The sequence below is a fragment of the Apodemus sylvaticus genome, chromosome 14 (assembly GCF_947179515.1).
Source record: "Apodemus sylvaticus chromosome 14, mApoSyl1.1, whole genome shotgun sequence".
NCBI lineage: Eukaryota > Metazoa > Chordata > Mammalia > Rodentia > Muridae > Apodemus > Apodemus sylvaticus.
The window spans coordinates 69,862,311-69,886,873 of NC_067485.1; the positions used below are offsets into that span (position 1 = coordinate 69,862,311).

At 43.3% G+C, this 24,563-nt stretch overlaps 1 protein-coding gene across 2 annotated transcripts in view; it reads left to right on the plus strand.

Moving 5' to 3' along the window:
- Positions 1-24,563, plus strand: part of Fam107b (family with sequence similarity 107 member B) — a 218,629-nt gene that overhangs the window by 128,176 nt on the left and 65,890 nt on the right. Inside the window, exon 1 of one of the 2 annotated variants that reach the window (XM_052156280.1) lies at positions 24,065-24,223. The exons of the other annotated variant lie outside the window; for it this stretch is intronic. The gene's annotated coding sequence lies outside the window, so the exon portion shown is untranslated. Of the gene's footprint in view, positions 1-24,064; positions 24,224-24,563 lie in introns of those variants that run through there. 2 annotated transcript variants of the gene reach the window in all.

Below are 24,563 nucleotides of genomic sequence, written 5' to 3' on the forward strand. Positions count from 1 at the left end.
GTAGTGTTTGTGTTGGAAAAATGATCTTGACATTTTGTTGAGGATTGGAAAAATTAAGGAAAAAGGACTGTCATATATATTGTTAAAGAGCAGAGCTTTATTGGGAGACACTGAGTGTGAAGCCCAAGCTCTGTGTCCTTGTCCTTTATGTAATTGTGGTTTTGGTGATCATTTCCACACCACATTTTTTTCTCCTTTAGGTACCTGTGTCTTTTCTAACAATTTTTAAAATGGAAAATAGGTATGTGTTTCTACAATATATCCCAGTTACAGTTTCCCCTTGGCTATTCCTCTGCGTTCACCCCCACCTCCCCTCCTATCTGGATCCACACCCTTTTTGTCTCTGCTTAAAAAACAGACAGACTTCTAAGGCCTAATAATAAAATAAGATAAATATATAATGACAAAACAAAAGCAAACAAAAAGGAATAAGACAGAACCAATAATCAGAAGGGGAAAAGTCCAAGAATGGGCACAAGACAAATGTGGATGAAAGACTTGTGTACATACTCAGGAATCCCATAAAAACACAAAATTTGAAGCCATAATATATGTGTAAAGAAACTGTAGGATTAAAGCAACAACAACAACAACAACAACAACAACAACAACAACAACAACAAGATAGAATCAAAAGGAAGGAGAGAAGGAAGGAAGAGACCTGGAGTGACATTATGAGACAGGAACCTCCTAAGATAGCAGTTAGTTCATTTTCAGGTGGCCATCTATAGCTGGGCACGCAGCCTAGGCTTAAGAGTAGTTTGCCTCCCATGCGATTCCCTTAGAGAAAACTAAATTTTCATTTGCAAGTGGTTATCCTAGAGATAGCTTCTGGGTTAATTATAGGAGCGTGTATCCACCTCCTCTTTCTGCACCCTCCTCGAGGGTCCCCTCTTGTGCAGACCCGTATAGACCCTGTGTACGTTGCCTTGGTCTCTGTGAGTCTATATTATGTAGATCCTGTTGATTCAGAGGACCTTGTTTCCTAGGTGCCCTCCATGCCCTCTGGCTCTAACATTCTTTCTGCCTCCTTTTCTGCAGGGTTTCCTGAGCCCTGAGGGGAGGGATTTCAAGGAGTCATCACGTTTAGGCCTGAAGATTCTGAGGTCTTTCATTCCCTACATATTGTCTGGCTGTGGGTCTCTGTAGCTGCACAATTATTGTTTTTTAATTTTTAAAAGTATGTGTATGTGGTAGGCCAGATACCACATTGTATTGGCCTACCACATAGGTATCAGAGCCCCAGGAACTGAAATCACGGGCATTTGTGAGATGCCTGAAAAAAAAAATGAAGATGAGTTGCTTAAGACAGGTTCCTGCCAAGTTAAGTGTGGGAGAGAGAAATTGGGATGATAAAGAAGTGAGATTCAAAGAGATTTCGATGGCTCTTCCATTTTCTCCCCATTGCTTCTCCCTCTGTGTGTGTCTCTCTGTCTCTCTATCTCTCGCTCTGTGTGTGTGGGAGTGGGGACGCGGCTTGTTCATGCCATGACTGGCATGCAGAGGTGAGGGAGCAATCTTTGGTATTAGTCCCCAAACATCTACCTTGTTCTTCTTTGGCATAGAGTCTCTGTATGCCAAGCCAGCTGGCTTCCAAGAGAGAATTCTTTGGGAATTCTCCTGTCTTCTATTGCAGCATAAGGACTGTATAAGCTGTGATCACAGAGGCACACACTGTGATGTCATGATTTTGTGTGAGGTCCGGGTATCTGAACTCCTGCCCTCATGCAGACATGGTAAGCGCTTTCCTCAGAGCCATCTCCCTACACTCTTCTATCCACAGCCTTGTTCTCTTTTTAAAGAAGCATAGTACAAGGCTGGAGAGATGGTCAGTGGTCAAGAGCACTGAGCACTCTTCCAGAGGTCCTGAGTTCAATTCCCAGTAACCACATGGTGGCTCACAACCATCTGAAATGGGATCATATACCTTCTTCAGGTGTGTCTGCAGAGGGCTACAGTGTACTCATATAAAAAGAAATGAATAAATAAATAAATAAGTCTAAAAGAAAGAAAGAAACATAGTGTAAATATTTTGTAGTTAATGAAGTTTGGGTATTATTTTTGCAAGAAAGAAAACTGAGAACTCATCAAGAAGAAGGTTTATGCTTCTTGAGATGACAGTCAACTGACCTGGGAAGTCGAAGCCCAGTATAAGTTTAAGTTAAATTGTTTAACGCATCAACTATGTTTATAAAGTTCTCATCTCTGATCAACTAACCCGGGCCGAAATAGCCACATTAGGGGTTTTTGGTGTTCTAGAATGCACTTCTTTGTTTACCATTGTTGTGATCATAAAAAGAGAAAGAGATTTTAGGGAATGTGTTATACAGTGGTGTGGAGGAAGGGGGGACTTCAGCGGGCCCATGCTGAGGCTTCCCTCCCCCACCCCCAGGGACCAAACACACACCCACATGGTATAGAGTAGAGTTTATTCAGGGCAGAGGATGGGAGTTAAGAGAGTAGTAGAGGCAGAGAAAGGCAGAGAGAAGGAGAGAGTAGAGAAGTAGAGGCAGGCCATGACCAAGTGGAGAGAGGGGGAAAGGGGAGGAGAGCCCAAGAGGGCAGAGAGAGGACAGAGAGATAAGAGGAGTAAAAGGTAAGAGAGAGTGGAGGGACTGAGCAGCCCTTTTTATAGTGGGCCAGGCCTACCTGGCTGTTGCCGAGTAATTGTGGGGTGGAGCTTAGACAGAATCCTAACAAGCATGTTTCTTACACAGGATTGTCCTTGCGAAGCTTGCCCTGACTGCCCTCTTCCATCTGTGGTATGAGTCCCCTGCTCTTTATCCACTGTGGCACTTCATGACAACACAACTGCTTGCTCCAGTGTCAGTCTCTTCTAGAAGTCTGTGAGCTATGGGAGGACAGTGACCCATTTTAAATCTCCATATTCTTAAACCATGCAGTCCTGCTTAGTCCCAGTGTGAGCACACAAATGTTTACTGAGCCAGTGATGACAGACTTTATTAGACGTGTTGGTAGGGAAACCACGCTGAAACGGCAGGTGTCTTATTTTACAGGGAGATAAAGGCTTTTCTGTCAAGGGCTATATTCTGTCATTAGCTGAGGAATCAAAAACTTGGAACTACAGTACTTTTGGATTGATTTAGTCAGTCATTCACTGTTGTAGTACACCTTCTCTGGCTATAGAGTGGTCATGTCGGTCTTTTCCACCCTGAAGACCTTTTCTTTTTATGTCTTTCAGTCTGTGTGCTATCTAAGTCTTATTGAGAGAGGCTTGTCCCTACCCTGATGGGCTGGGGAAGTCTCAAATAATCAGTCTGGGTTTGAGCTCCCTTCCTTCCTGAACCTCAAATCAACAGATGCTTCTAGTTTGGGAACCTCTGGGAGTCCTTTAGGCCAAGTATCCCATTTCCTTTAATAGACTCAGCCCAGCTAAGGTAAGCATTAACTCCCCTTTCTGACTTTTATATTCCTCAGGCTTTGGTCTTAACTCTTTAATCAAATGCTTTGCTTTAATTGCCCTCGTCCCTCTGGCGTTTGGTTTTGTCTAGCCCACAGAATGCTCCATTTTACCTAAGTTTAGAAAAGCAGGCCACAGGAGGAAGTATTTCATTCAATAGGATCACAAGAGTCTGAACATTCCAGATCCGAGGCCAAGTAGTGTGCGGTAGGAGTCAGTCACAAATAGTAAAACTACAGTTCAGCAGAATCACAAATGGAATCTAATATGTACAGTAACTTAATGTGTGCTTTCAAAGAATCCAGATAGAGCGGAATGTCATTATTCTTACTGGCTGGAGCCGCAGTCCTTGTCCTTGGGACCCATGAAAAGAATCCCAAGTACAAAACACAGAAAACTAAGGAACAGAGTTATCTTTGTTACAAATGGCATGTGTGTCTATACAAATACTTCCCAAAGGTCTGTCACAAAACGCACTAGAACTTGTAGTGTGAGTCTGTCAAGTTTATAAGATATAAGTGTACTCTATAATACAGATCTGCCGAAGAGAGGGTCTTGCAACCCAGGCTGGATTTGAACTTGCTCTATAACCCAGACTGGCCTGCAACTCAGTTCTTTTCCTCAGTATCCTTGGTGCTGGGTTCTGGGATTATATAAATGTAGTAATACTCTAGCTAGTTTTTAATATACTAGCATTAAAAAAATGGAAATTGAGCAGCTAAAACTGGGTTGTTTATAATAGCATCTAACCCAAGAAATACTCAGGAATAAGGTTAACAAAGTGTGTGTAAAGTTTGTATTCACAAAGTACCAAAATACAGAAGAAAGAAACCTAAGAAGACAGGATTAAATGGAAAGCTTCTGGAACTCAGGATGGAGCTCAGTTGGAAAGGTGCTTGTTCTACAATGTATGAGGTCCTTGGTTTGATTCCCAGAACTGTATAAGCTGGGTAAGGTGGTACATGCTTCATGCATCAACACTTGGGAGGTGGAGGAAGGAAGATTAGGAGTTCAAGGTCATTTTTGGTTATATAATGAGTTTAAGGCCAGCCTAGGATTCTGCCTTGTCTTAAAGAGGAGAAAGAAAAAAAAAAACAATTAAAAGCAAACAAAACAAAACAAAACCATGTTTCCATATGAGAAAATATTGTTATAATGCTAGCTGATGTCAGTTTCCCCATAATGACCTACAGATTTAGTGAAAATCTAGCAAATGGGGGACATTGGAGGAGGGGAAGAGAGGGGGCTGAAGGATGGGAGACGAGATGAAGATGTAGATGGTGGAGACCCTGCTTCAGGTGGTGGACCCAGGTCACAGCATATGGATTTACAAGTCTTTTAAGACAGATGATAGAGTGTTCTATTTAATTGATAAAAATGTTGGACTGGGTGTTAGGTCTATCTTGTACTTTATAACTTACAAAATGATAATAGTTGTGTTCAATTTATATCTGAGATTAAAAAAAAAAGCCTTTTGATTGGACAGAAAAGGGGAAGTGTTATGGATAGCCCTGGTGCTGTTTGTATTTTGATGCTAATTCAGCTTTCCCAAGAGGGGCTGCCTGGGATGAGGAGTGAATCACACACTCGGGATGTTATGTGACCCTTCTAATGAATAAAGAAACCAATCACTGGGCGAGTAGGCGGGACTTCTGGGTCAGACAGGGGGGCAGAGAGGGAGAGGATGGGCTGGAGGATGGGAGATAAGGGGAAAATGTAGATCGTGGAGATCCCTTTTCAGGTGGCATGTTAGTTGTTGTGGCCCGTGATTGTGTTACCATTGATTAAAAAAAAAAATCTAGCAAATAACACTGGGCATTTGGAGACAGAGGCAGGCAGTTGTCTGATTTCAGGTCAGCGGACATAATGAGCTCCATCCGGGACACTCAGGACTACATAGTGAGAATTTGTCTCAAACAAGCAAACAACCAACAGATACCTAGACAACCAAACATGTAAATTCAGAGTGTGTATAAATGACAGAGGAATTTGGGCAAAAAAAACCAGAAGTGGATAATCCCCACAGCCCGATTTCAAGTCATTCAGCACAGCAAAACAAAGAGTGCTGTGGTATCATGAGAGGACAGCTCAACAAACACAAGGAACAGAACAGAGAGGCCTGGAAGCTGACCCACGCACACCTGCACTTGCACTACCGATTGATGTGTGATCAGCATCAATCAACCCGACAACGATAATCAATGTTCAGGGCACTTTAAAATAAATGAAGCCATGTCAACTGAGTGACTATACAATGGAAGAAAGGAACAGCAGAAGGGAGCCACCACACAAACATGTAAAAATATTCAAACACTGGGAGAAAGCACAAGAGGAAGTATTTGGAATATTGATTTGGGCCAATTTGTTTTCATAGAGGACCCAAAAGGAGTAACAACAAAAAAGGACTCTCACCACTTCACACTTAAAAAGGGTTTATTTTTTCTTCAAAAGGAACTAAGAAAATAATTTTTTAAAAGTTGTAGATGAACAGAAAATACTTATCAAAATTGCATAGAGTGGTTTCTGGTTCTCACACCTATAATCTTAGTACTTGGGAGACTGAGACAGGAGGATGATCCTGAATTTAGCCAACATGAGATATAAAACTGTCTCAAGTAAGTAAAAAATAAATAAAATCTATCAAGGGAGTAAAAACAAACCAACAAGCAAAGACCCTTTAACAATCTTGACAAACAAGGTGTAGTTATGTAAGCCTGGAATCCTAGCACTTGGCAGACTGAGGCAGGAGGGTTGAGAAGCCAGTCTGGGCAACATAGTGAGATCTTGTCTTGAAAGAAAAAGGAAGAAAAGAAAAGGAAGAGAAGAGGAAACAGACAAAAAAAATACCTGTTACAACTCATTTAGAAAACACACAACCAAAACAGTTGTTAAAAGAATTTCTCAGACTCTTCACTATGGATTGGTTTAGAGACAGCAAGTGAGTTCACAAAAAAATATGTTCAGTATCATAATATAGTAGGAAAATGAAAAGTACCATATACTTCCAAGAATTGCAAAACTCAAAAACACTGATAATACAGAAATCTATAATCTGGATCCTTTACGCCCTTCTGGTGGGAATCTATGTACGGGTACTTCTGAAAAGCAACTTGATGCCTTTTGTCAAGCAAAACATCATACACACTATTACCATACATACTAACAAATATTAGGAAAGCCTCCAAAGCTAATAGACAACTATCCTTTGTACTCTTTTGTGGCTTCTGTTACAAATTTGCAAGTCTTTCATTTCCTTGTCTTATAGATAGATGATTCCAGTTCTGTATCCACTGTCACATGATATATTCTCTTTATGGGGTAATCTCTGTGTCTTTCTTCCTTTAGGAAAATAGCTCCATACATTCTGTGCAGGTATGATGACCCAAGTTTGATCTCCAGCCTCTACATGAATATCTGGGTATAGTGGTACACGTTAGTAATTCCAGCACTGGGGAAGCAGACCCGGGAAGATCCCTGGGTCTTCTTGGCCAAGCCAATCTAGCAGAATCAGCAGCTTCAGAGAGAGCCCCATTAAGAGACTCTTTTTCAAAAACTTAGGTGGACAGATCCTGAGGAATGACACCTGAGGTTGGTTTGTGACCTCCATATGTACACCGTACACATGTGCCCTTGCATGTGTGCACACACATTGCTTTCACCCCCATCAGCACGACCTATCATATTAAGTCTTACACTATTCCAGAATAATCTTATCTTAATCAATGATTCTACAATGGCTGCATTTTCAAATAAGGTCCCAGTCTCCTGCTCTGGGAGTTCAAACTCAACACGTTTGGAAGATCAACCCACTGATTCTTCCTTCAGTGTTGTGAAAAATGAAGCCATGTCTCAGGTGATAAAGCACCTGCTGTGCAAACATGAGTTGAGTTTGTAGCCTCAGAAATCATGAGAAAAGTTACATGGTGGTGCATGTCTGCAAGCCCAGCACTGGAGGGATGAGGTGGAGATGCATAGATTCCTGAATCTCATTGGCCAGCTAGCTTAGCCAAGTCAACACTCATTCAGGTTCAGCGAGAGACCCTGTCTTAAAAAATAGAGAGCAATCAAGAAAGGATATCTTATGTCAACCTCTGACCTCCGCATGCATGTGCTCAAATGTGAATACACCTAAACTGACAAGTACACACACATGTGCACACACCTATACTAACAAGCAAATGTACTATTCATGTACATCATAGACCCTCATACACACACACATGTACACACACATACACATGACATATATGAGATGTTTATAGCACCTCAACCTGAAAACAAATCCTGAAGCATTAGCCATGAATGGATAAATTGTGGTATATCCATTCACTGGGATACCACTTGGCAATCATGGCGAGTACGGCAGATACATTAAAGAAAGTGAATACATCTCAGTGAAAAAAGCTCACTGCAAACTACCATTAGTCTAACATTTTGGAAAAGGCAAACACTGTAGATCAAGACTCAGAGGAGGAGTTGCAGGGACTGCTGAAGCGGAGGGGACAGTGGAAAGGGACTGAGAATGAAGATGTGAAAGTCTGCCTTCTAGATTGCATTTATTGACTTTGCATGTTGAATTATCCCTGAATCTCTGAGATAAAGTCAGCCTCATCATGGTAGATAAACTTTATTGAGAATTTATGCTTGTGCTTGGTTTTCTTTAGTTTGTCTTAACTCACAGTTTCACTTGCATATTCAAATATACATCATTACTCCCATGCTTCCTCAATTCGAAGAAGTGATCAGATGTGGAAATTTGACACACTAACCTTTCAAATGAAAAACAAAAAAAAAGCAAACAATTTTATATTGTCCTATTCCATTGATGCCTGTCTAGGTTAGCTTTAACTGTTTGTTAACTAGGACTGTCTAGTATAAGCATTTCAGTTGAGGAATTGACTACATCTGATTGGCCTGTGGATATGTCTGTGGAGGATTGTTTTGATTTTATTAAATGATGTGAGAGGGCCCAGCCCACTGTGGGTTTGGTGGCACCAGTCCCTAGGGTGATGGCCCCGAGCTGCCTAAGAAAACTAGCTGAGTGCAGGTCTTCCTGCTGGGCAGAAAGCAGCATCTTCCACGGTCCCTACTACATGGCTTTGGCTGAGTTCCTTGGTTGGAGGTGTTGTGTATGTGCCTGTCTGCATGTACCTGCCTTAACTTCCCTCAGTGACGGACTAGGACTTGGAGTCATGAGCCAAATACCTTTTACCTTTTTTCCCTTAAAGTTACTTCTGGTCAGGGTACTTCTTACACCAACAGAAATGAAGGTAGAATACTGTAATTGATTTCACTCTCTTTGTGTGTATTGAGATGATTAAAGGTTGCATACAATTATACACTATATTCCTCCTCACATCTTGTGGCCCTCTACATCCTCCCTCCCACTCGTCCCTTTTGTGTCCCCTGGACAATTTTTGCTTCTACTTTCATGGCGTCTGAACACATACGAATGTATGCATCTGTATGCTATCTAGGAATATCAGTGGGTTTTGACTTTCATCCACTTACATGTTGTTCCCCCACATGGCTTGGTCTCTCAAGGCCTGGACTCTCCTGTATTTGTAGCTTCAGGGTTGCTCTCCAAGGATTTCAATCCTTGAATGCCCCAGTTCCGTGTGTACTGCAGCTGCACTCTTGGAATACTGTTATCTTGGTGTGCAACAATCCCTCAACGCAAAGTTTGCTTCCTTGGCCTTTAATTCACAGTTTAACGAGTCCATGACCTTCACACACACACAGCCTTAAAATACCCTGCCTTTCTTGCAGCCCATTTCCTTTTCCTTTCCTGCCTCTTCATTTCCTTCTCTTCTCTCCTACTCCAAACACGCCTGTGGTTAACACTTCCTGCCTGGTTTTCTTCTCTTATTGTCCTGTCCTGTCCTGCCCCGTTTCTTCTCTTCCTCTCCATGTCTTTTCCACCCATCTGCTCCCTTATTTTTGAACTTTTATTCACCCACTATTTTTACTGCTTTTTATAAGGGACCCAAGCATATCTGTCATTGCATCTTCTCTTTATTCACAGAAAGTTTGTGTTTCCCAGTAAGCCAAGAAAGAAGTCTTCCTGGAACTTGCCATCAATGTGCCAACTGGGTCTCTCCCCTTGGTAACCCCAGGCCTACCTAGGCAGAGGGACAATACAGTCTATCAGCTTCTTGGTGGCACTCCAGCCCCTGCATATTGATTTCCTGCATCATTAACAGTCCCTTGGGTTTATTGCATGTCATGGGGGAGGCTTTGAGAACAGTAGAAAATTTGGTTAGAACAACACCCTCTCTCTTTTCATTGCTGTCCTCGGTTTGGACATAGATACTTCCAGCAATTCCGTGGAGTGGATCAGGTTCTTTTTTTTTTTTTTTTAATTTATAAAACCGACCCTGAGAACAGCAGGGCTGGTAAAGTGTGTAGTGAACACCAAGTTCAGCCTTATCAAGTTTCCAGTGAAATGCTCAGTCCTGCCATCCACAGAAGATCATAACCATAATTTAAAAATTGTGGAGGGTGATGAGATCTGGCTTAGTAGGCAGCGGTGATTGCTGTCAGGCCTGGTGACCTGAGTTCCATCCCCAAGACCCACGTCATGGAAGAAGGCTACCGATCCCCATGGGATGCCCTCTGGCCTTTACATTTGGGTCATGGCACATGTGCTAGTCCCTGCAAACAAACAAACAAACAAACAAACAAACAAACAAATGTAGTTTTGAAAATCCTAAGAACGTGTAAAGGTAATAACATTTCAGAAGCAAAATAAACTACATTTTTCAGTACTCTTATTCAATGCAGCAGGAAAATAACCTATATTAGCATCTACTGTATAGTACTATAAAAGTTTGAAAGAATAAACTAAGTTTTATTAGTTTATATAACTGAGAAATAATATAGTGATCTCTATTTTTTCTTGGTTTGAGCTGGCCTTGAGCTTGCTCTAAACACAAGGGTGACCTTGAACTCTTGATCTTCCTGCCTTTACCTTCCAAGTGCTGGGATTCTGGGTGTGACCTACCCTGCTCAACTTATAACTGTACATTTTTTTAAAAAAATATTTTATTTTAAAATTATGTATATTTTTGTGTGTCTCTGTGTGGCTATGTTCCCACAGAGGCATCACATGTCCCTGGAGTTACAGACGGTTGTGCGCCATCTGACATGGGTGCCGGAAAACTGAACTCGGTTCTTCCACAAAGTGCTCTTTACCGCTAAGGCATCTCTCCAGTCCCCAGTGGTATCTTAAATTCTTCCATCATATTGACTTTTTTGTTTAAGTTTTGGTGCCAAGGACTGAATCCAGGGCTTTCTACCTCCTAAACACATGCCTTGATCACTAAGTTGTCTATATCCATCTATGGCATGTTAGAACTATTCAATAAATATATGTCTAGCTTCTAATATGGATTTCTGATTGTTGAGGAAACTTAAACATTAATGTCATCTACTTTCAAATTTTTAAGCTAATTAAGGTAAAAATCATGAGTAGAACTAAGCCACCAACCAGGCAGCTTATCTGATGCTCCGGCACGTGTACAGCTGAGAACTGTCTGGTCTGACCTCTGTGGGAGAAGATGCACCTAACCTTACCTAATTCTCCAGAGGCTTGAGGTTCCAGGGAGTGGGGAGGCCTGCTGGAAGAGGGGAGAGGACTGGGGGAATAGAGGTGGACAATGACTGGACTGTAAAAACATAAAAGTAATAAAAAATTACAATATAGGAGCCAGGTGTGGTGATACATCCCTTTAATCCCAGCACTTGGGATGCAGAGGTAGGTGGATCTCTGTGGGTTAAAGGCTAGCCTGGTCTGCAAAGTGAGTCCTGGAGAGCCAGGACTATTACATAGAGAAACCTGTCTCAAACAAACAAACAACATTATGGGGCATATACTAAATGTATTAGCTTCCTGAGGGCAGACACTGAACTTTTTACTATTTTTGATATTATTGTATATGTATGTGTCTGCATGATTTGTGTGGGAAGGGATACATGCTACAGCACATGTGTGGAGATCAGAAGGCAGTTTGCTAGACTCAGTTCTCTCCTGTTGCTACTTTGTTTCCAACCCAATTCCTGGGTAACAGAAAGCTCAATTCAATCAGTTAACAAAACAAGCTACAAGCCTAGATTGGGCAGATCTCCCACTATATTACTCTATTTCCATCCATATTATCCCGTATAACTTGCAGTTCTCCAGGCCATGAGCTCTCTCTGCTGCCTCTCTGTTGATCTCCCTGGCTCCTCCCCTAGACTCTCAGCTCCTCCCACTTCCTCCTGCCCAATCATTGGCTCAAGTCTTTTTTTGAAAAGCTAAGGTGGGGAGAAGGTTCACAAGGCAACTCCTCACCTGAGGAGTGGAATTAACATCAAAATACAAGCCCAGAGCTAACCACAACACTTCCCCCTTTCTGGCCAATTAAAAGACTCTTTTATCTCAGACATCAACTGAGCGCAATTATCATTTTGTAATTTATAACGTACAGGATAGACCCAACACCCAGTCAATCATTTTTTTTTATCAATTAAGTAATACCCCTGTCATCTATTCGAATTTAAAAGACTTATAATTCTACACCCGACTCAAGTCCTGGCTTTAGATTGTAACCCATCTGAAAGCCATCTCTCAAATCTGTATCATCTTTCTAAATGCTAAACAGCTTGGGCTGGCTATACGACTATTAGTCTTCAACCCCATCAGAAATCCAAGAATGACTAATATTACCTGAAAGTATGAGAAGCACAAAATACAGCTTCTAAAACTTAGCCAATTTATAGAGACCGCTGATCACCTGGACAGGCCCTATACACCAAAACGTTGGAGCATCAGTCTTCAGCCTTCTGGCCCAGGATCATCTGACATCATCTTGGTAATGCAGAATTTTGAAGGGCTGATTACTCTGTCTTGGCAGAGATTTTTATCAGTCGACTATTCCACATAGTGTGTCCTTTTTTTTTGGAAAGTATTTGTCTGTAGATGAAATGAGGCAATTCTTGCTTTGTGACTGTCTTGCCACAACTGAAGCAACTCCATTGATGTTCAATTTCTTCTTTGAATTCAAGAAAGGAGCTGTCAGGAGCAGGCAGGTCTCCAGTCAAATGATCTTTAACAAAGAAATGTCAATAAGCATCATATTCTGTGGACTTCTGACACCTTTGAAGACCATCTGTTTACCCAAAACATCTCTGAACTGTTAAGCCTTGACTACTCTCAGCCATTTCTAATTGAAATAACTTAGGAGCACCCTTTTAATTAACTCACAACCACGATTTTTCTATCTGGACCTTAACTTGTATTACTTAATCATCTAAAAACAATTTATAATAGCAGTTATAGAGGAACTGGATCTAAACCTTGTATTCTTAAATGTGCTTTATAGCCACAATGCCTACACTCTCCTTTTACCTCTATGTGGTTTAAGTGGATGGAACTCAGGTGGGCAGATTGTGTGATAAGTGCCTTTCATTGCTAAGCTGCTTTGACAGGCTTGTCACTAAATTAAATTGATATAATTCTCTCCTCAAATCCAGCTTGCTCCTTTCCACACAGAGTCGCGTAAAAAGCCAGTAAGGAACCATTAGCCTTGCCTCCTTAGGACAAAGGAGCAGAAACCAGCTCCATCTGGTTTGTTCAGTTCTGCAACTCAGTCCTGGAGCTCAAATAAGTCAAGCTGTCTAGCACTGAGTCCTTTTCCAGAGGAAGAGTCCTTTCTTTAAAAAGGAACTTTGAAGTCATTAAACATTAACTGTTGATTGACTGCATGCACGTGCACATATGTGTGTGTGTGTGTGTGTGTTTGTGTGTGTGTGTGTGTGTGCCTGTTCATGTGTGGTGTGCTTGTATGTGCCGGTGCATGTGTGTGCATGTATGTGTGTGTATGTGTGTGAGTGTGTGTATCGTTGTGTGTGTCTGTGAGCATGAGGTCAGAGGACAAGAGTTTTGGAGTTAGTTTTCTCTTTCCTTGTTTTAAGGCTGGGTCTCTTTGCTGCTGTGCAGATATTCCATCCAGTCTAGCTAACTGTCTCTAGCCAGTTCTCTTGTCTCGTGACCCCTCCCTCTGCAGGAGTGCTGAGATTACAGATATGTACTAGTGTGTCTGACTTATAGCTGGGTTCTGGGGGTGAAACGCATGTTGCCAGACTGGAACGGCAAGGGCTTTTACCCATTGAGCCTCATATAGTACTTTGATTTTAATGAAAGAAAAGCCAGTGGTCTGGTTCCAAGTACTGGGGAGACAGTGCTTTACTTGATTAGGCTAGCTCATGTGGCTGCCTTGCAAGATGGCTTGAAGAATTGTGTACAATATACTATACACATTCCAGAAGTAACCAGGAGGAAGGCAGGTGGAGTGGATATTCACTTCATGAAGGACGTAGTCTCCCAGAGAGAGAGGAAACTATGAGATCTGTGTAGAGAAAACAGTAGCTTGGTGAGGTTGCCTAACTAGATGCTGGCCTGTGATAGGAAAGTTTTGTCTTCATGTCTGTGTGGCAAAGAGACTATCTGGGGTATACTTGATTAATGGTTTCTAGGGCAAGGAGGGGAGTCACACCAATAAGTCATCTCTTAAAGGATCTCTCAGGAAGTTGAGGATAAACAAATCTTAGCGACACACAAATTTGATCTTGGCAGTTGGAAGGCAGAGGCAGGCAGAGCTCTGTGACCAGGCCAGCTTGGTCTATTCAACAAGTTCCAGGACAGCCAGGTCTACATAGAAAAACCCTGTCTCAAAAACAACAACCAACCAACCAACACCAACCAACACCAACCAAACAAACAATACCTACCAACCAACCAACCAACCAAACAACAATCACAACAGAAGTCGTTTTCACAGTGCTACGTTCTTCTGGTTCTGTGAGTGAACTGTAATTGCTGATTAGTTTATTGCAAGTTAATAGACGTCTCCATGTTTCCTGCTTCACCATGGGCATGTGCAGCCAACTTCTATTTCTCTGCTTCATGTCAGTTTCCAGACCAAGTGAGTTGTAGTTTTTCTGTGTTCTCTTTCCTGGCTTTGAGTATCTATAGCTGTTTCCTTCCTTTTCATTTCTATTTCTTTCTAAAACATTGTTCTCTTTCTGTTTGTTGGTTTGTTGTTGTTTGTTTGTTTGTTTCTGCCTCTCTGTCTCTCACTATTTCGGATATAAATTTATCAAGTCTCTGGCTTTCTCACAGAGCAAGACACTGCCTATGATAGTTTAACATTTCTTTCTTCCTTACATGAGCTTGTATATGAATGGTGTTGATAACAAGGGGCTCCAACAGTTGTGAAGAAACACGAGCTGAGTGAAGCAGGTGTGCATCCCTGTGGCCTGCCATGACTTTCAGCTGTTTAGAGGAGGGAGGTCATGGGACAGGCTGCAAGTCGAGGATAGGGCCGCATGTCCCGAGCACTGTTGGCAAATGTCTGGGATGAACTTGCATGAGTGACCCTGGATTATACTCTGGCCCTTTTCATTCCTTCTAAGTCGTGTTCCTTCTAGCATGATCCAGGGAATGCGGACGTTAGAGCTCTGTTTCGTATTATAGTTGGTTGGAGCAGACAGGAGAATGTTATCAGTGGGAAAGGACTTTAAAAATCCAGTAATCATTAGCAGTTTAAATGTGGGGAGACATGCTTCTCTAAGCAGAGTTAATAAGAAAACCTTCTCTGGCAAGATTTCACATTCTCTGAAGTTTGGACTTTGCTAGTAAACTTCAAGTAGATCAAACAACTTTGCTCCCCAACCAAGTCTGTTAGCAACACTACGACTGTGGAACTTTTCATACATATGAGGAGTCACTTATTGGGTCCAGAGGAGAACGAAGAACACAGTGAGTTAAATACCATTCACCTGGCGGCAGAGCTGAAACCAGAAAAAAACAGATCTCTGTAAGTTTGTTCATTTATGTATTTGTTATTTATTTATATTTGTGTGTGTGTGTGTGTGTGTGTGTGCACCATGTGTGTGCACCATGCGTGTGCAGGTGCTGTTGGAAACTAGAAGAAGGAGGAATCCGATCCCCTGGAGTGGAGTTACAGGCAGTCATGAGCATGCAATGTGAGTGCTGGGAACTGAGTGAGGGGGCACTCGGAACAGCTGAGCCCAAGCTCCTGCCTGGACTCATCTCCTTAATCCTGGCCTAGCTTCCATCTCCTCACTCTGTGGACTTGCTTGCTTATACAAACCCAAGGGGGACGAGTAAAGACGGCAATGGGCGAGTCCAGACATTCTATCTATCTATTCCACCTATCCAGACATTCTATCTATTCCACCTATCCAGACATTCTGTGGATAGTCCTGCCGATGGCAATGTATGTACAACAAACATCAAGAGGATGAAGAAACAAACTGGAACAGATCATAGGAAGTCCTCAGCAGACTGTGATATGACTGTCCTCTGAGCTAGTCACGTGAAACAAGAATTACAGGAGGATGACTGTCACTGTTCAGATGGAGAAACAGCTCAATTATCTGTTAATCTCTACTGTTAGGTCTCTTAATGTTTTTGACAGGATGAGCAGTTAACACCACCCCCACCCTTCTTTATTTTTTTTTTAATAGATTTTTTTTTTTCCGTTTTAAACACACAGGAAGACCTCAGGAAATCCTTCTTTTCTGGTTTTAGATTCATGTAAAGAAAAAGATGTGAAACTCAGATCTCTGCGCCCTTTGGAAATTGCTTATGTGGCTAACAGCTGTGTCTCTGGATTCTTCATGATATCTACAAATCAGAACCAGGATTGCACAGAGACCCCCTGCTTTTAAAATTACAAACAGTATAGAACACTGTCTTCTAAAAAGGAAAATGTTTTAAGAACTACATAGAGCACATTTTTTTAAATCAGTTCTTCAGCACTCTAAAAACCATGACATTTTCAGTCAGCTTATGAGAGGTAGCTCAGGCAGGGTGTTTTTGAAGTGCTCTATAAATAAATATTCTACTCGGAGAATTTTCATTTTTGTTGTCATGCCATTAGTTATTAGTACATTTTGTTAATATACTACTATCATATTTAATAAAATGTTTCTATTCCTTTGCTCATAAGTGCTCAAAAAAGAGATTATTTAATGTTCTAGGTTATGATATCTGGAATATAGGATATAAGCCAATTCACGTATGCCATTTCATCCCTTCTGAATTAGTTACTTGTTTTCTGGTTGCGATAAAGCACCCAACAAAAGCAATTCAAGTAAGGAAGGGTTTGTGTTGGCTCACAGTTGGATCAAACAACCCATCATGATGGGGAAGGCATGCAGCAGAAGCGTGGGGCAGCTCCTGCATCCACAGTCAGGGATCAGAGAGCCATCGGCTGCTCAGCTGGTTTACCTCTTTTTCCTCAGCCCGGACCCCATGCTGTAGAATGGCAACACCCACATCTAGGATGGATCCTCCCACCTCAATCTAACCTAGAAAATCCCTCACTTTAGAAAGCATGGGTCCACTGTTTTTGTATAACGAGGCACAGAACTTTTCTGAAAATATTCCACAAGTGAGTTCTATAAATGATATCCCAGGGTGATAGGCCATTGGGTTACAGTTATATAATAACTGTGTCAAACAGGCAATCAAAATAAGCAGAACATAGTGTCTTCACATCACTCTGCTAGTTAAGTGATAAAATTAGGGTGACATATTTTTAACTTTGTTTTTCTTTTCCCATTTTTCAGTATTGAGGTCACCAGGGCTCGGTAAATACTACCACATGTCCAACCGTGGAATCTGGGTGACCGAATAGAAATATATCCAACCAATTATCACCATCACAAGCATTCTGAGTCCTTGGCTTTCTGGTCTACCTGAGTAATTGCTGAACTTTGGGCAGGATACATCCCCAGGGCTCCCTTCTCTGCTTGACCTCAAGTTCTTTACTTAAAGCAGAACGTTTTATGTTATTTATTCACTTTATGTGCATGCATACCAGGGTGGGTCTGTGGAGGTCAAAGGACAACTTGTAGGAGGTGGTTCTCTCCTTCCACCATTTGGGTTCTAAGGATCAAACTCAGGTTATTGGGCTTGGCAGCAAACACCTTTACCCACTGACCCAACTTGTTGATTCAAGTTCTAGAAATTCTATAGAGACTGCCTGCCTGCCTCTGTGCCCATCTCCCCATATGCAGAATTATGTGGATGGAATTCTAAAGTATCCTCCAAGGTTGCTGGCCTATAGAGCACCCATATCTTTCTCCATTTCTTCTACCATGAACTGTAATCCTGTTGTGTATTAGTCAGTTTTGCATTACCATAATGGAATATCTAAAACAGGATAATTTTATGAAAAAAAAAACAAATGAAGTTTTATTGACTTCAGGGGTTTCTCAGCTAAAAGTTCAGGATCAATTGGGCTCAGTTTGATTTCTGTCAGAGCTGATGCTAACTAAATGTCATCAAAACCTGGTCTATGTGTGGGAGGAAGAGATCACATCTTGAAACAGGAAGTCAAGAGAGGCTGGACTCACAGAATCTCTTCTGAAGGCAGGCTCCCAATGACTTACGTGGTCTTCCATGAGGTTCCATCTCTTAGTGGTCCTCAACCTCCCCCTGCTACACTGCCAACACAAGAGCTTTTTGGGAAGACACAGCTCACACTATTTTCAAACCATTTCATCTGGTGATGGGATTTTGAAGATTCAGGGAAGGCCTCATATTGATCGGTTGTAAGACACAGAGATTATCTGCTGAAATGGCAGTCTTTGATTAGAAATACTGAATAATTTGGCAAGTCACCACTATCTTCACGGTGGAGAGGGCCCTGCACTGAAGCATGTGGGCAGATCTGAGGAGCACTGAGTGACTCCCCTTGACAACCAGCAAAACCCCATGAACTTTAGTGCTACAACCACAGGCAGGAAGTTCTGCCATCATCTGAATGAGCTTAGAAGAAGACCCGAGGCTCCATGATTGGGTGAGTGTGGAAGAGTGACCAGAAACCCGTCAATATTTTGAATTATCTTTGTGATTAATTTTTAGCAGAGAAACTAGTCAGGGTGGATCTGGGCTGAGGGATATATGAGTGGTATTCTAAACTGCTTAGTCTCCATTAAGTGGTTTGCTTTACAATTTTGGTATTTAATATTACCATAGAATGAACTTCTAGATACCTACTGGCTTACAACCCCATCGGCCTTAGCTTATGTCCTACCTAAAGCCTTTCTTCTGTAGCTTCTTTCTCATTATTATTAAAGAAGAAACAAATATATAGAAATTCAATATTTCTGTTGGTCTATCAGTTTAGGACATAAGACCAACAATGAATTATTGAACCTATCGAACCTATCTTGTGGGTCTAATGTATAATGGCAAATGATTTGGGGCTATTGATTAATTAGAATACATCTCTGGAGACTGTTTCCCTCCATTGTCTTGTTGATTAGTTTTTGTCAAGTTGACATAAACTAGAGTCACCTGGGAAGAGTGGTCCTCAGTTGAGGAACTGCCTCCATCTGATTGCTACACAAAGACATCTATAGCTAGAGAAGAGCTTGGGATTGCTATGTATATTCCAAAGTAGTATGGGAAGAAAGACTGTCACTAGTGATGAGTGAGGAGACCATGTGAGGACCTGGTGAACAGGGTCAGTGGACAAGCTGACAGTGTTAGTCAGCTTCTGGCCTTCAAGGCTACTCAGGACAAGCCAATCCCTGGCTGATCTCCAGCAACAGAGCCAAACGCAGGCTACACGGAACAGGAGGGAGACATCTCAGCAGAGTTGCGTCTATGCTGTCAGAGCACTCTGAGCAAATTACTCATCTTTATTTTAAGACCCAAGGTTTGAAGTAACTGTTATAATGCATTAAGTAATGAATGCAGACATTAGAATATGATATGGATAAAAGTCATGGCTTCTACATAGGATTTCAAAATGAAAATTGTATTTGTTTGTTTGTGGAGTTTTTTTTGAGTGAATTATTGACTCACATAAGACATAGTGAAAATTTGTACATATGTAAGGATTAATTTCTTTTAGGGCACAGTTATGCTCACCTTGTTCCTTCAGAGCCTCCTCAGATGTTGGTTAGGATACAAAGTATGGGTTGCAAGATGATGCATAATGAAAATGACCAAAAAAAAAAAAAAAAAGAAGACAATTTGTGTTAATCCAAATTGATTTTGCTCTGCTTTATGCCCCCAAATGCTCATTTTGTCTTTCTTTAGTTTTCTTTGGGAATCCATTTGAGGTTCCTCCCTCCCATCACAGTAAAAGCACAAGACCAATGCCAAGGTCACAAGTGACCTTATGGATGAGAGCTAAGTTGGAGGTGACTGACTGCCTGCATGTTCCAGTAACAGATTAGAGGATCTGTCACCATGGTGGGCTAGCTGACTCAGAATACATGTCGTGGAACTTTCCTTTTGTGCTTCGCTAGGTGATAGCCAGTCTGCCAAGGCCTCCTATGCCCTGATAAGAAACTGAGTCAGCCAGAAATGAAAGTCTAAGCATAGCTCACTATGCTCCTATGTCCTTGGTTCGCCTGACATTCCCAGGGTCAAGTCGCCGTTCAGATTCATCTTGGTGTGTGGAACCCCTGTGGAGTGGGTGCTCTAGGTTGGCCAGCTGTTCTCAGAAGTCCCACGTTCACCGGAGCAACAAGCACTGATCACACACTAACTGTGGTGCAGGCACTGTGATGGATGTTATGAAGGTGTGAACATGAATGATTTGAACTTTAAAGCCCTTATTTGCAGGATCTGCCCATGATGGCTCCAGGATAACCAAATTACATTAGCTTGCTTGAGCTGACCTGGACCAAAACCCTCTGGTTCCCTAGGGTTGTGAGGCATTTAGCTTCCTAAAGTGGATTTCATACAAGGGTGTTGTCTACTGCTAACTTGATTTTTAAAAATCAAAGTAAATATTTTCTCTCATTCTTATTTGTTTTGGGGTTAAAGGAAATGTGGTGCCTGATACCACAGGGCAGGCTTTGAAGGCATTTTTTATTTCAGATGGCCAAGCAAACCACATGTTTCCATTCCTCTGAGAGGACAGGGAAGGGAAAGACGATGTGGTCACTTACATTCAGGCAGTCTATGCAGTGGTTTGGCATCATGGAAGTTGGTCCAGTTTGTTTTGGAGGGACAAGTCAGGTGCACCGGCAGGGTAGTGTCTTACCAAAGTGAGAGTCCAAATAATGCTTCTTATGTCATCTGGTCAGGCAGCCACGCAGAACACCACAGACTGAGTGGTATTCATAAGGCCCTTTATTTTATTTTGATGCATTTTTGGGGGCTGGAATGTAAGAGTCAAGATGCCAGGAAGCTTGTTTTCTAGTAAGGCCTCTGGTTTCTGGATGGCTGCCCTCTTTTTGTGTCCCTGTGTGTGTGCCTGTGTGTGTGCCTGTGTGTAGTGTGTTTATGTGTGTGTGCATGTGTATGTATGTGTATATGTGTCTGTGTGCCTGTGTGTGTGCCTGTGTGTATGTGCCTGTGTGTGTGCCTGTATGTGTGTGCCTGTGTATAGTGTGTGTGTGTGTGTGTATATGTGTGTGCTTGTGCCTGTATGTGTATGTGTGTGTATATGTGTGTGTGTATGCGTGTATGTGTATGTGCCTGTGTGTATGTATGTGTGTATGTGTGTATATGTGAGTGTGTATGTGTGTATGTGTGTGTGCCTGCGTGTATGTATGTGTGTATGTGTGTGTATGTGTGTATGCCTATGTGTATATGTGAGGGAGAAAGAGGGGAGAGAGAAAGAAGAGAGAGAGAGAGGAGAGAGAGAGAGATGAGAAACAGAGAGAGTGGGAGAAGAGAGCTTGTCACTTTCCTTTCTATAACATTGATAGTTAATAGTGGCTGTCAGCTTGACAGGGTCTAGAATCACCAGAGACAAGCCTTGAGGCACATTTGAGAGGCTGTTGTAAAGGTTAGGTTAGTTGAGTGAGAAGCTCCACCTGAAATGTGGCTGGCGCTGTTCCGTTGGCTGTGGTCTGGGACCGTGTTAAAGGGAGGAAGAGAGCGGAGTACCAGCGCACATCTCTCTCTGCTTCTTGATGGTTGGCACAGCGTGAGCAGCCACCTCACACTCCTGTCATGTGCCTTTGCTATAGTGATATTTATGTCCCCGTGAACTATGTGTCAAAAATAAATACTTTCTTCCTGAAATTGCTTCTTCCAGGAGTCCTGTTTCAGCAACAGGACGACTCGCTAATATAAACCTTATGATCCCATTTACCGTAATTACCTCTATGTAGGGATTATTGGGCAAACACTGCTCTATTGGGATAGGGGTAGTCAGGATTTCAATCTGTAATGTTGTAGCAAGTATACAATCTAGACCCTAGCACTTCTTATATGGCACATGCTAAATTAAGCCCAAGGATGTATAGATACGGATATATGTCAGGCGCAAAATGCACTCAGGGAATGCACACTAACAACGATGTGATAATTACAATGCTGTGCTCAGTACAGATGGGAAGAATGAACCCATTCAGTTGGAGCAGGTCAGGGAAGGCTTTTCAGAGGAGCCTTAGACTCGGAGAGGCTTCTGGATGCTGGGAGTGGTTAGAAGTATGCCAGGCAGAGGCAGAACCCGGCTGTCAATGGTCGGTCACAGAGCGGCGCGGTGGCTGAGCAGAGTCCCAGGTGCTTAGAGGGCGTAGGAAGAGCATGGACCATAGTCAAGGTGGTTTCGGGGAAGGGTGCTTTCCTTCGGAGGACTGCACTAAGCAGGAATTGGGGACCTCTTACACATTAGACATTGGATCTATAGCGTCCCTGAGAGGTTCATGCTTCCTTTGTGTGCTCTGTAGCCAGTGGTGGCATTTGGGTGCTACGGTATTTTCAGGGTGTAGATCGGTAGCTAGCACTGGGCTTTTGAAAAAACGATAACTGGCAGCTATATCTACTCTCACTCTTGTCTGTGCCTGGACACTCATTTGTAAAGTCACCGTTGGCTACACCAACCCCCAGGAAGGACACAGGCTTGTGGAACTGTGAGCCTAAGTAAACCCTCCTTTCTCTGCTTCTATCAGGTGTTTTGCCAAAATGGCAAGGGAAATAGCTAAAACAATAGATACTGCAGCAGCAGCAGCTGCAGCAGCAGTGCAGTTTTGACTGAAAAGTTCACCCAGAAAGCAGCTGGGACACTGACACAATGGTGGCTAGGACTGGCTAGAACACCCCTACCACACAGTGGTCACAGAGCCCAGAGGCCAGGGTGATAGGCACTGCTGGAGAGGGGAGGGGGGGAGGGGGTAAAGGGAGGGGGTAGCTGCTAATCCTATTTAGAATTTAGGAGCTGACAGCAGTGTGGGGAGGGAGGAGTAGGAATCTGGGCGGGATCCCTCTGCTTGGAGACTAGGGCGCCTTCATGGAGAGAAGAAACACTGCGCATGCGCATGAGGCTGAGTGGCGGGAGAGCTGGAGCCTTCGAGGGAAGCACAGCAGAGAGCCCCTTGGCCTGGGAAGGCTCTGAGAAAATTGTTGTTGGCTTACTTCTATGAGAAGCCGCAAAGGGTTACTGCAAAGTTATCATTATTACATGCTGTATTCTAGACTAATGCGAAGTAATGTACATTCTGGGGTGAGTGAGTCGATTGCTCCTGGATTGGGAGGATGCCCAGTAGCTGGCTAAGGGCACTGTGTAAGACTGAAACTTTTGGAATCGGTACTTTGCTCATTGGAATCCATCGACAGCATTTCCCCCCCTGTGCAAATATGACCTAAGCTCTTTGAGTCAGAAAAGTTTCCTAATAAATAAGTCCTTAGTCATCTGTTGCCAAGAAAATTAAAAGGCCTTGGTACAGAATCTATCAACCTGCTGGCCTTGTTCTCACCCCGAGACAGGCCCTGCGTTAGGACTTGTGATTCATGCAGATGGCACCCTTTGGATTGTTGGGTAGGGCAGGGAAACAATTTGGGAGAGCTAGAGAATGAAATTAGAGAGATTAAAAAAAAAATCAGATCAGTCCTTCCTTGATCTAAATCTCCAACTGCCCTTTGATGAGTGTGGAGAGGAAAACCCGGGTCAATGGGTTCTGAGCCTTCAGCTGACTGGGACTTTGTGCAATTATAACAAACTCCTTTTTAGGTTTTTTTTTCCCCCAAAACAATATTTGGCAGAATTTCAACAGACTGGATAAAAAGAGAGAGAGGAGAGGGGGAGAGAGAGTGAGAACAGAAAGGAGAGAGAATAGAGAGACAAAGCGAGATACACAGAAACATAGACACAGACACACAGAGACAGAGGAGAGCTACAGACACAGAAAGACGTAAGGCACATCGAGACAGAGAAAAGACATACAGAAAGAGAAACAGAGGGACAGACAGAGAGACAGAGCAAGAGAGGGGCAGATTTAGGGACACACATACCCAAAGCAGAGACAGAAAGATGGGAGATAAATGCACAAGCAGATGCATAATGGATTTTAAATTGCGGGTCCAGTGAACTTTTAGCAGTCACCTTCCACTAGAGAGGTGACAAATTTTCCTTCCACCTTCCTGCTTCTTTCCTGGGTCCCCAAGGAAATGAAAGTGAATCAAAACAACAGAGGACCCTACCACCTGACCTAGGATCCAGCGCTCCCATCTGAGTCCACCAGGGCTAGGAAAGGCTGAAAGCGCGGGGGGCGTGGTTGGCTACCCGGGGCGTGGCCTAGGTGTTGGGGCGTGGCCTCGCGATGACTCAGCGGCCCAGCCCCGCCCCCGGCCCGCCCCGCCACTTAATTCTGACGCGCGAGGCCGCCGGGTGTGAGAGCCACCCTGAGCCGGACGGGTTTCGTACTCGGGCGTTGCAACCGCTGTCGGAACCGCCCTCTCGCCACCTCGGTGGCCAAGGTGCCGAGTACCAACACCAGCAGCGGAGCGCGCCGGGGAGCAGCGCGCCTTTGTGCGAGGTAGGCTGGCCCCACACTTACTTCTCACACAAAGACGAGGGGCTTGTGAGGCGGCCGCCCGCCGAGAGAGAGCGACGCGCGCCCGACCCCAGCCCCGGGGACCCTGTCGTTGGCCTGCAGAGCGGGCTGGGGTCTGTGGCTCCTCGGGCGCTGGCGGACGGCGGGGAGCCTGGTGGCCCTGCGCTGCGCGGGGAGGTCGAGGGTGCAGGGCCCGGGCGGCGGCCCCGATCGAGGGGCGCTGGGGCGGAGGGGCCCCCTGGAGAGGGGGGAATCCAGGCTGCTTCTCGGTTGCTTCATTGTTGCATCCTCGGCCCTGCAGACCCAGACCTTGAGACCCAGG